This window comes from Hibiscus syriacus, unplaced genomic scaffold (genome assembly GCF_006381635.1).
Source record: "Hibiscus syriacus cultivar Baekdansim isolate YM2019G1 unplaced genomic scaffold, ASM638163v2 tig00002511_pilon, whole genome shotgun sequence".
Taxonomy (NCBI): Eukaryota; Viridiplantae; Streptophyta; class Magnoliopsida; order Malvales; family Malvaceae; genus Hibiscus; species Hibiscus syriacus.
In genome coordinates, this window is record NW_024061932.1 from 5771866 (window position 1) to 5785123 (window position 13258).

General features: G+C 37.0%; 1 pseudogene; it reads left to right on the forward strand.

Moving 5' to 3' along the window:
- The window catches only part of LOC120145907, a 37235-nt pseudogene that overhangs the window by 20622 nt on the left and 3355 nt on the right, over positions 1 to 13258 (forward strand).

The window sequence follows — 13258 nt, forward strand, 5'->3', positions numbered from 1 at the left end:
TGATATTGCTGACATTATTAGTGTGAGAGGAAATGCTGACACTGCGCATATAACTCTTGCTTTTTACCAACTTATGGCCCATGTGGTTGCTACCCTTCAAAAATACGGAGAGATTGTAATGGGTTAGATTTCTCAACTGGATCTGACTTTGGTTTTCCTCCTTTACCATTAACAAATTTGTTTGAGGATGATGAAGACGAGAAAGAATTTGATGCACACGAGGGAGATTATTCTGCAAAATGTAAGTTGATAATTGAGGATGTCAATATGCATAGTTTTCAAATCAATAACAATGCTGATTTAGTCATGGAATCAAATGTTCCACACTCGCCATCTAAGAATTTTTCACACCTTTATAACTCTGAAATTGAGTCAGTCCACCCTCATGCCTATGAGCCAGTTCTGAGATCTGACATTGTAAGTCAAAAAGTAGAAACAGTGAACAGATTAAGATTTTCAGATGTTCCCAAAACACCATTGGTAAATGAAACCAGATCTCAAGAAGGGGCTGCCCATGATGAAAGAATATCTGAATGGCTTTGGACACTGCACCGAATAGGTAACCCAGTTGCACTGTTATTTGTACTTTGTAGAGAAAAATATTTTCCATTTTTCTATTTCATTCAATAATTAGATACTATTTATTAGTTATTCTTCTCAGCTGACTTTGTTCACCCTTTCTCAGTTGTTGATGTGGTGAGAACAGATAGTCATCTTCAGTTCTATGAGGATAAAAGGAATGTAGCTAGAATGTTTGATATTCTTGCTGTTTATGCATGGGTTGATCCTGCAACTGGTTATTGTCAAGGTTTTAGCCTTCTACTCATATCATGTTTTGCTGAACATTTCTTATTGATTTGCTATTTATCCAGTGCAAATCTGTGGCAGATGTTGTTCTAAGTTTGTGTTTGAACATCAAATACTAACTGTTGCAGTTGGATACGGTTGTAGGCATGAGTGATCTACTGTCTCCTTTTGTTGTTATCTTCGAGGACAATGCAGATGCATTTTGGTGCTTTAAGATGCTGATTAGGAGAATGGTATTTTTGAATATGTTGATCTTGATTATTTATGTTTTCTTTCTACTTACGGCTGCTTTTCCACATGGCCCCAGCGTGAAAATTTTCAGATGGAGGGACCAACTGGAGTGATGAAGCAACTGGAAACATTGTGGCATATTTTGGAACTCACAGACAGGGAAATGTTTGCTCATCTATCAAAGATAGGTGCTGAAAGCTTCATTTTGCATTTCCAATGCTGCTGGTTCTATTTCGCCGAGAGCTATCCTTCAGTGACGCTCTTTGTATGTGGGAGGTCTGTGCTTTTAGTTTCATTTACCACTGTCAACTGTTGCAGTCAATGGTACTTTTATATTATAATACTCAGTAGAGTGAGCATAAAGTTAATGACATTAAGGTGGAAAAAAGTTCTGGTACTGATTTGATGTCTACTTGGAGTTTGTTTTTAACATCTATATTTCGCACTTGATTCCTTACCTTTTGCATTCTCCCTGCATGTTGTAATCAGGCATGGTTATCTTACCCAGACATCTCCAAAACTTTGGACTGTTGGTATTTTATAGATGCAGGTCCAGAAATCTAGTTGCATGAATTTAAACCCTGAATTATTACTTCCAACTGGCTAATTTGACTACTGCATTTATGAGGGTGCTTATAGAATATGAAGTTAAATATAACCCCACAGGAAATCCTTTAAAATTTCCACCAGATCTCTCTTCTCTCTGTAAAGTGACAGGAAACCTAGTGATCTTATTTAGAGAGTAATACATTTTATTATCAGTTTTTCATTTTAATTGAATCTCAATATCTTGACTTTTTTTTTATAAGAATTGGCCCCATTAAAAACCCCCTTTATAATTATTGTGTTGTGAAGCACAATAATCATGACAAGGGGAAAAGGGTGCCCAAATTTATTACCAAACATAAGATTACAACCAAACCTAATAAACATTTAGTACAATAATCCAAACCTTCAACTGAACAGCCCGTCTACCCCAATCTCCCATACCAATAGCTCAACACTCCCTAACCTATACCAGATTTTGCTAAATAGTCCGCTTCCCCATTAACACATATACTAATATGCCTTATAATAACATTAAAATGCATCACAGACTCCTGAATTTCTGTGATCATATCGACATAAAGAGTCGGACAGAGATCCGAATTGTTGATCCACTTCAGAGCAAGAAGTGAATCACTTTCTAGAATCAGTGACCCTTTATCCCTCCACACTGAATCAAAGAATAAATCCAACCCAGCTTTGATTGCAACAATCTCTGCAAGAATCGAAGTGCTAGGTCCTGTCGCTTTTGAGAAGAAAGCCAACTTATTATTCTCTGCATCCTTAAGCACACCACCAATACCACTTCTCTTCCAATCAAAAGCTACAGCCCCATCAACATTCACCTTACAGAAACCCTCAGGAGGGGGGCACCACTTTAACTTAGGCAAACAAGACTTATAAGGGTAGTGATGTTTATCTGCCAAGGTTAAATCACCCACAAGGCTATCAATCTGAATAGAAACGTCCTTGTATTTAGCTAAGAACCAAGAAGTCACCCTATACCTCATCAAAAAGAAAAGATTTGCACTATCCAGTTTCCCATTCTAAAACACTATATGATTCCTCCATAACCAGTCCACAAAACAACTCTCGGTATGATTTGCCAAATAGCCGAATTATGTCTCAAATCCATCCACGAAAGCAAGAACTCTTTAGGATTATTAGAAAGAACAGTGACGACATTCCACAGTCGGAGGAATTTAACCCAAATCTTCCAAACCTGCTCACAAGAAAAGAAAGAATGAGTCATTGATTCAGACTCCACTCCACAGAACACACAATAAGGATTCTCAATACCCTTAGGGGGTGTTTGGTTCAAGGATTGTGGGATTCCTATGTTTGGTTGGCCGGGAATCTCATTCCCGGTAATGTTTTATTACTAATAGTAGATTTTTTGGGGTATATTACCTGGAATGTCATTACCTCCCTTCCCTTAGGTATTGTAACATTATCGGCGTTTTGGACTAAAATGCCCTTTCATTAAACCTTTTTTATATTTTTAATTTTGTAAAAAAAATTATATAAATATTATGAATTTAATTTTTTAAAGAAAATATATAAATATTTTACAATTTGTAATATTATACAAATATATAATAAGGACAATTTGGTCAAATATACATTCTAATAATCTTTTATTCCTTTAACCAAACACGATAATCTTACATTCCTGCTAAACCAACAAAACACAAAATACAACATTCCCAGTAATCCTATTTCCTAGGAATCTTTTATTCCCACTGGTAATCTTTTATTCCCACTGGTAATCTTATATTCCGTGAACCAAACGCACCCTTAACACCTTTACCCAACAAAACTGACTTGACAGCCAACTTCTGATGAATAATTTGCCAAAGAAAAACTTCCAGTTTAGGAGGAACTAACCCTTTCCACACAATCTCCGACCAGAAATGCCGAGGCTCGGATAAACTAGAAATAATTTTAGAGCGAGACTTAACCGAAAAAACACCATCACCATTTCCTTTCCAAACATAACAATCTTCACTCTTCATCAAAGGACAAAAATTATCCAAGAGCAACTTCATCTCCATCCATTGATCAAATTCAATGTCAAATAAAGCTCTCCTAAGCTGAAAATCCCACACCCACTTCCTATTATTAATACACCCATAATCGGCCACAACCCCATCCTTATTAACTGATAAAGCAAAAATCCTTGGAAAAATAGTCTTCAAGGGATAATTACTAATCCATACAAGAACCTGATGGAGTCTCCTTTTCCAGCCTGTAACACGAGATTATTCCTAAAACATAACCCAAAAATATCATTCGCTCGATAGTTGTTAATTATACCTTTCCAAATCCAAGAAGCATTGGGAGGCAAATTATCATCTAGAACAATAGACCTACTATCAACATTATGTTTCGAAGAGATCAGCTTTTTCCACGTAGAATCCTTCTCGCAACCATATTTCCAAATCCATTTGCCCAAGAGAGCCCTATTTCGAGATTTGAGATCCGAGATACCCAAACCTCCAAACTCTTTGTTTCTACAAACAGTAGACCACTTGATCCAATGCATCCTTTTTTTTCCAGCCATAGAGCCCCACAAGAAATTAGCCATTAACGACTCCAGTTTTTTCCTAACCACCACTGGCATATTGAATAACGACATATAGTAGTTAGGTAGAGCATTCATGACCGATTTTATCATAACTGCCCTACCTGCAATAGATAAATAACCAGATTTCCAGCTTGCAGTTTCTGGTAGAATTTATTAACAATCGGATCCCACAGTTGAATCGAATTTCTCCTAGCTCCCAGGTAGTCCTAGGTACTCCGTCGGAAAGGAACCTGGAACACAACCTATAGAGGTGGCTCAATTCTCGAACAGTTTGATCCTGTAAGTTAATAACGAAAGTTCTCTTCTGCAAATTCAACTTCAGCCCTGTACATAGCTCAAAAACTGTCAAAATCCTCTTTAAATTTTCCAATTGGGGTTTAGAGGCTTTGCAAAAAATTATCAAGTCATCAGCAAATTGAAGGTGCGAGAGAAAACTGAGGACATCTCACCATCCATCTAAAAACCATCGAACAGCCCCACCTCAACTGCTTTAGAGAGCAGTAGATTCAATAATTCACCCACCAAATTAAACAAAAGTAGGGATAAAAACAACCTTGTCTTAACCCCCTGGCAATTTTAAAGCTTTGAGTAGGGGAACCATTAACAAGCACCAAAATTGAAGTCGAATTCAAGCATCTAAAAATCCAGGATCTCCATCTATGACTAAACCCAATACAGTCCATAATATGTAATAAGATACCCTAACCACAATATCATAAGCTTTCTTGAAATCCACTTTGAACACAATACCTTCCCTACCTTTTCTCCTCCAATAGTCAATGGCTTCATTAGCTACTAAAGACCAATCACAAATCTGCCTTCCCTGGATGAAAGCAAATTGAGAGTGCCCAATCAGCCCTCCTATGCACAGCTTTAATCTTCTTGATAGCACTTTAGACAAAACTTTGTAAAAACCCCCTACCAAACTAATAGGTCTGTAATCTTCAATACTGACCGATTGATTTCTTAGGAATTAGAGTAATGAATGAATGGTTCACACCATTACTAAAATTCTTTCCATCATAGAAATCCTTGAAGAACTTCAGAATATCTCCTTTCATAAGGCCAAAATTTCTTGAAAAATCCCATATTCAAACCGTCTAGTCCCGGAGCTTTATTTCTCTCTGATGACCTTATTGCCTCCCAAATTTCCTCAGTGAAATTCCTATCTAAAAGTGCAACATGTTCCTCTTTGAGTCTGTTAAAATTCAAATCCAACTTCTCCACCTCAACCGTTGGCTTGACATTGTAAGCATCCTTGAAGAAACCAAAAATGAAAGCTTTGATCAAACTAGGATCCTCAATCATAGCACCTCCCACCTTCAAAGAAATGATGGCATTGATCCTCCCTCTGTTAGTAGCACATTGGTGAAAATACCTCAAATTTCGATCTCCATCTTGAATCCAATTAGCCCATGATTTTTGGAACCAGGATAATTCTTCCTTTATGTATAAAGACCATAGTTCTGATTTTTCTTTTGCAATATCCGCCATTGAGACTAACGAATTATTCTGTTGAAATAGAGCTTCTTTGTTCGAAATTAACCTTTCCTTGCTATCGATCAAGCTTGTCAACTTCATTCTGCTTTCATCAGACCATTTTTTGATCACAAGCTTTGTTTCTTTAAGTAACACTTCAATGCTCGGCCTCGTGTTCCTCTTCAAATCGAAATTTTCTCTTCAACCGCTTCTTTAAATCCCTTCTCCTCCATGATGTAATTGAAAAGCCTGAAAGGTTTCGGACCCTAATTAAGCTTACTGGATTCCAATGCCACAACACTATGATCCGAAAGATATTTTGGAATTAGAATCTGAACAACATCCGGGAAAAGATTAAGGAAATTGTTGGAAACTAAAAATCTGTCCAACCTCACAAAAGTAGGTTCTTCTCTATTGTTACCCCAAGTGAACCTCCCTCCAACCAATGGGAGATCCAATAACTCTGTTTGATACAGAAAATCCTTGAACAAAATAATCGAGTTTTCATTCAGTGATTTTCCCATCTTCTCGTCTTGTGATAGGTGAGCATTGAAATCTCCTACTACACATAGAGGTCAGTCCAAAGCCGAAATATAAGAAAATAATTCTTCAAAAAAAAAGACTCATTTTCTGATTCAACAGAAGGCCCATACACATTGATAAAGCAAACTTCATCTTGACTTTCCTTGACTAAACCTTTCAGGGCTACAAATCTGAAAGAAATTTTCTGAGATTGAGGAAGAAACCAAGTCTCATCCCACAAGGAGAGAATTCCTCCTGATGCACCCTCAGTCGGGGACTCAGCATAGCCCCCTAGAAATTTGCCCCCCAACTTCCTTCTCATCGACTGGTTAACTACCTCCAACTTCGTTTCTTGTAGAAAAAGAAATGCAGGTTTTTTTATTTAGAACCACCTTCTTAACTGCCGTAGCTTTCTCCTTTTTCCCTAATCCCCTAACATTCCAAGTAACACAAGCAATAGCTACCATAATTGAAAAAAATAATCACCTATGGCAGAGAGGTAAGATTAAATCTCACCCTCCTCACGCCTCAAATCCAAAAACTTTTCGACAAAAGCCGTCTCCCCCCCCCTTTAAATGCACACCCAACACTTTGCTGACCTCCCAAGTTAAGTCCAGTTCCTCATTCTCAAGTGAAAAATCGACAACAGAAAGTCCCTTTTCCGAATCAACCCTTCTACTTTTCTTATAAGACATGCTATACATTCTATTACAAAAGATTGTACCAGCAAATTTCGGACGGCTCCGAATAATAGGAGAATACCTCCTATTAGGCATTTTCTCTAAAAGAGAACCACCAGAAGCTTCATTTCCTGATCTAACCTTTTGTGTAGTAACCTTCGAAACTATTTATAGAGGGGCTTCCCTCTTCTCTAACCGTAAATCTGTCTGAAAATTACCCCCCAATTCACTTACTATACCAGGCGTAAAAACAACTCTATTCGGACTTAGGTAACCTTGAGCAGGCCCATTTGGATCTACCGTCCCCATTCTAACATTTAGTCTGTTCACTAGGTCAATGTTTTCATGCCCCAATGAGACAACACCCTTGCTCAACTATCACTTCCATCAATAAAGTCTCCCAACATTGCCTTCTGACCAGGATCTCCACCTGGAACTGACTCCACTGAACATAAATTATTAGCCCCACTACTTAAAAAATCCGCTTTCTTTATGACATACCCATTGACAAGCGTGTCACTCCCACATGGAGATTCCTGAACCCATGATTCCACTCTGTACTGAGAGCCTGACATTCTCTGACTACCCATAAACCCAACATGCCCATCAACATCATCCCATTAGCTCCCGTTCAGTGAGTTATCCACCGGAGGAACTGATGAATCTTCTTCTTCAACCACATCATCTAACACCGGGAAAAAATCATCACTACCTTCCACCTTAATTTTAACAGTAAATGACCTGCCAAACGAAATAATAGAGACTTGGGGAGGTATATCAAACGGGTTGGCAACCCTTAACAGCATGCGAGCCACTCTGCAATCCAATCTCTGAATAGAATGTTCCTGAATCTTCACCAGAATGTTCAACCTTTTCAATTTATGAGCCTATGACTTGAAGTTGATGAGAATGGTTTCTTGAAATGGAGTGTTAACCCTGTTAGGGAAGTTAAGATAAATTCTAAAAATATCTCAAAAACTTCTCATAGAAAACATGGAAAATATTTTACCTTTCATATTGTTTTCATTTTATTTTATGTTTCTTTTCCTTCTTTTGATATTGGAACTAACAGTATCAACCCCAATGTAGATGATGTGGGCAGCTGATTTTGATGAATCCATCATTTGCAATTTAGAGAAAATTTGTTTAAAGGCATTGACTATACAATTTCCTAGGGACTTAGGGAAAGAAGATGGAGAAGAAAACCCAGAAAATGGAAGTGATAATGTAACGGTTGGTCTACAATTGAAGCATTCTTTGTTTGAGAATGAAGGAATTAAGGAAGCATCAACTTATAACTTCTGTGGTTTGACGCGGAATTTTTGGTCTAGAAATGATTGTCTCCAAATATGCGGCGTTGTCCCACCAACCAGGAAATGAGATAATGATTTGCAAGTCTTTGTTGTGGATGATATTCTTATCATGAACCGCCAGAAACTTATCAAGGAAACCCGTTCAATAGATGACATGATAAAGGTAAGTTCATTGGGATTGTTAATTTATAGTCTCACTGTCTCTACACAAATATGCACAGCTTTAAGCATCCATTTTAGTCACAACTCCTCTCATAGGTTGCACTTCTCAGATGTTTGGTTATGACCTCATTTAATCATTTGAACTGGCTAGCCAAGATCTCTACAGACCTATTTATTGTTTTTAGGATTGTATTTTTATTAGTTTTCCCTTTTTAAAAAATAGAAGAGTATTTGTTTTCTTCCACATGATAGACATTTTCAGAAAATATGTTAGATCATGAAAGGATTTAAGAAAATTTTATTCTTTTATGGTAGAAACTGTTTTCTCCTGTTAAAGGTTTCATTACTATTTAGATAGGAAGTAGGCCCTACTTCTGCATTGGTGGCTTGTTCTAAGCATGTGCTCTTTTGTAAATAAATAAAGGGGCTCATTATTGCTAGAATCATCTCTTAATTTGGTATGATGTTGATCAAAGTAATGCCCTACCTTTGAAATGGGCAAATGTGGGGCAATTCACCCTGATTTCTATATTCATTTCCCAGTTGCTAACATACTAACATTTCATAGAACATCTTTTAAACAAAAAATGTGTTTGAGTAATTCGGGTTTTGATTGTATTGAGTGCATGCATTTCCATATGGTCGTTGTATCCTTGTATGACTTGTTGGGCTATTTTCTTCCACCGTAATGAGTACGCCATTAATTTTGGATGTGTGGCTTAATGTTCTTTATAGAAAAGATGGAGGGGTTGATGCCCCATACAACTTAATAACTAGGGATGCTTCTTTTCATTTCAAACTATATTTTTGCATGCTTATTGCAGATTTTCAATGATGAGCTTCTGAAAATCCATGTCAGAAGATGTCTAGTTGCAGCAATCAAACTAAGAAAAAAAATACTTATACAAGGTTAGTAATTGTAGTGTTTTCCTCTGGAGGAATTATGAATGAGGTGAAATGTAAATTTAACACTTTCCTGCTACATTGCATTGAATTGTCAAGCCTTTTGTTTCTCTCTTGTTGTCTTAATGACAGTGCAAAGGCCTTGTCATATTGGAACCTCTAATATTGTAATGGTGTTCGAACATGTAAAATCGAGATCCAATAGAACATGTGACAAGATATTAGTTAATATGTGTCAAAAACATACCTTATGCGATTGATTATACCATAGGAATTTTACACTTGATATATAGACATAGTAAGCCTAAGTTAGGAAATTTTTAAACTAGGAAAGAGACTGATTCCAGGAATGTTTGACCTAAAGTAATCCCTTAAAGTTAGGGATTACAATCACCAACATATTTACAGAATCTTAGCTAATACAACCATAATTCCTTATTTAGGAAACTGTAATCTAACACTCCCCCTCAAGTCGGGAAGTAGATATCATGCATTCTCAGCTTGCTTACTAACTTCTGAAAATACTTCCCAGACAATCCTTTGGTAACTACATCTGCCAGTTGGCCACTAGTGGACACATAAGGAGTGTTGATTAGGCCACTATCAAGTTTCTCTTTTATGAAATGCATGTCAACTTCAATATGCTTTGTACGGTCATGTTACACTGGATTGTGTGTAAGATTGATAGCAGACTTATTATCACAATACAACTTTGTTGGACCTTCCCACTTGATTTTTAGATCTTCCAAAATAATTTTTAGTCATAATAATTCAGAAATCCCAAGTGCTATTGCCTTAAATTCAACCTTTGCAATGGATCTAGCCACAACATTCTGTTTTTTACTCCTCCAAGTCACAAGGATGTGTCCTAGGAAAGTGCAATAGCCCGAGGTTGATCTTCTATTAACCATAGACCCTGCGTAATCTGCATTAGTATAAGCAAGTGTTAGCTACCCTTTCTTAAATAAGATTCCTTTTCCTGGCGTGTCCTTCAAGTATTGTAGGATTTGGTACACAACCCTAAGATGTGACTCTTTGGGGTTGTGCGTGGATTGACTTACCACACCAACTGCATATGCAATATTTGGTCTAGTATGTAACAAGTAGATGAGCTTTCCCATGAGTCTTTGATAGGAACCTTTATGGACAACAACATCTTCTGATGTATCTCCAAGTCTGTGGTTGACCTCTATAGATGTCTCAACTGGTTTGCATCCCAACTTGCTCGTTTCTGTCAACAAATCAACTATCTAGCTGAGATATAAAGATTCCTTTCTGAGAGTGTGCTACTTCAATACCGAGGAAATATTTTAACTTACCAAGTTCTTTGACTTCAAATTCCTTTACTAGACATTTCTTTAAATTCTCCATTCCTTCTAAATCATCACTATCACTATGATGTCATCTACTTATACTAATAAGGCTATCACTCCCCTTGAATGTGAGTGCTTTACAAACCTGTGATCACCTTGGCTCTATTTATATCCCAGCTTAAGCATTACCTTGGTAAACCTTCAAAACCATGCTCTCGGGGACTGTTTTAGTCCATATAAAGCCTTTTTGGCTGCATACCATCTGTCCAACATTTGGACCGAACCCTGGTGGGACATTCATGTAGACTTCCTCCTCGAGCTCACCATGTAAAAAAGAATTTTTTTTATGTCAAATTGTTGTAATTTCCAGCCTTGATTAGCAGCAAGTGACAACACTCTCATAGTGTTCATCTTTGCAAAAGGAGAAAAGTCTCAAGGTAATCTATTCCATACATTTGAGTGTACCCTTTAGCAATCAATCTTTCTTTGTACCTCTCCAAAGAACCATTTGATTTATACTTTACTGTGAACACACATCGACATTCCACTGGTGTCTTCCCTCAAGGTAATCTATTCCATACATTTGAGTGTACCCTTTAGCAATCAATCTTTCTTTGTACCTCTCCAAAGAACCATTTGATTTATATTTCACTGTGAACACCCATCGACATCCCACTGGTGTCTTCCCTCTTGGTAACTCCACTAAGTCCCATGTATTATTCTTTTCAAGAGCCTCCATTTCAGCTTTCATGGCATTTTTTAATTCTCATCATTTAAAGCCTTGGATATCGACAAGTATGGTTGGTTTGCGAGGGTGTTCCTTTTAACACATGGAATTGGAATACTTTCAAGAACATTGTTGATAAGTGGGGTTTATTACTAGCTATCGACAAAAGTTGTCATTCTCCATCATCCTTTGATCGGGCAAAAATTCAAGTCCTCACAAAGGCTGATGTGAGAATTGATGCGATGGTGGAATTGAAGGTTGGTGACAACTTCTTCAAGGTCATGGTGCATGAGATAGAGCCTTCATTCAAACCAAACTCTTGGGCTCCTGAAGAAGACGAGTCTCATTAGATTGTCTCTTCAATTGTGGTTTTGTTTTAGTTTATATGGTTGTAGGTGTTTCTTTTAATTTGCATTATGTTCTGTTGCGCTATTTTATTCCTACTGCTGATGGTGTAATTAGAAGTAAGGTGATTAGACTGTGGCTTTGTATGAGGTTATATGAGGTTAAGGTGTTTGTTGTAATGGTGTTCATCACCATGAGAAGATATTCTGTGGTATATTTTGTATCGAGTATTATTATCAATAAAATTTGAGGTACTCTTTTCTTCCTTCCAATGTTCGTTAACATACTTTTAGTATGTGAACGAATAAGAAGGGAGTTTTTAATGAGACCTCTAACTTCTTTAAAAAAAAGCCTTGGATATGGTTTTGAGAATAGATATAGAGTTTAGGCTAGTAAGAAAGGTTTTATGCTGCAAGAAAGCTTGCATCGGTAAAGGCTTCCAGTTTTTTGCTCTCATTCTTAGTAAAAACTTGCCCATGATCTGGTGTCATTTTAAGGTATCACAAGATCCTAGTTAATACTGCAAGATGCTCCTCTCTAGGGTCATGCATAAGCTGGCTTACAATGCTAACTGTAAAAATAATATCCGATCTTGTAAGAGATAGGTAAATAAGCTTTCCTACTAACCGTTGATAATGTTCCTTGTCAACGGTAACACTTTCTCCATTAGTTTAAAACTTCAGATTCTACCCCAGAGGTGTCTCAGCAGGCTTACAACCTGTCATACTAGTCTCTGAGAGTAAGTCCAAGATATACTTTCGTTGATTAATTACAATTCCAATGTTTGATCTAGCCACCTCCATACCGAGGAAGTTTTGCAAATAACCAAAGTCCTAGGTTTCAATTTCGGTTGCCAAAAAGGCTTTAAGTTTATGGATTTCCAAGGAATCATCACACGTGACGGTTATGTCATTAACATAAACAATCAAAATAGTCTTTTTATTTTATGAAGAAGTCTTAACAAACATAGTAGGGTCAGATTGACATTGAAGATAGCCAAATTTCAGAATAGCCTTGGTAAACCTATCAAGCCAAGCTCTAAGTTTGTTTAAGGCCATATGGGGATTTCAAAAGATTACATACCTTGTCTAGACTAGAGTTTGTGTTTAATCTAGGAGGTTGTAGCATATATACCTCCTCCTCCAGGTTGTTCCATATAGCCAAATTAAGAAAGACATTCTTAATGTCAAGTTCGAAAGGCTAGCAAAGATTTGCTGCAAGTGATTAGGGGTGTAAACGAGCCGAGTCGAGCAGTGCTGAGCTCGACTTGACTCGAAAACTCTGAAATGAAGCTCGACTTGACTCGAAAATTCGCGAGCTTAAAATTTTCAAGCTCGACTCGAACTCGAAATCCTAAACTGAAGCTCATGAGCAGCTCGAAAAGGCTCGAAATGAAAAGAAAAAAATTCTTAAACTTAACTCGATTTAAGCTTCAAACTCGAACTTGAATTTTAAATACATGAAAATCTTACTGTATTTTTAAAAAAATCAATACATAAATATTAATATTATTAATAATTTATTTTTTTAAAAAATAAAATCTTAATATATTATGTTTTCGAGCTGCTTATGAGCTTTTCGAGTCGAATATCAAGTAACTCGTTTCAGCTCGTTAAGAACTCAAGTCGAGATCAAGCTCGAGT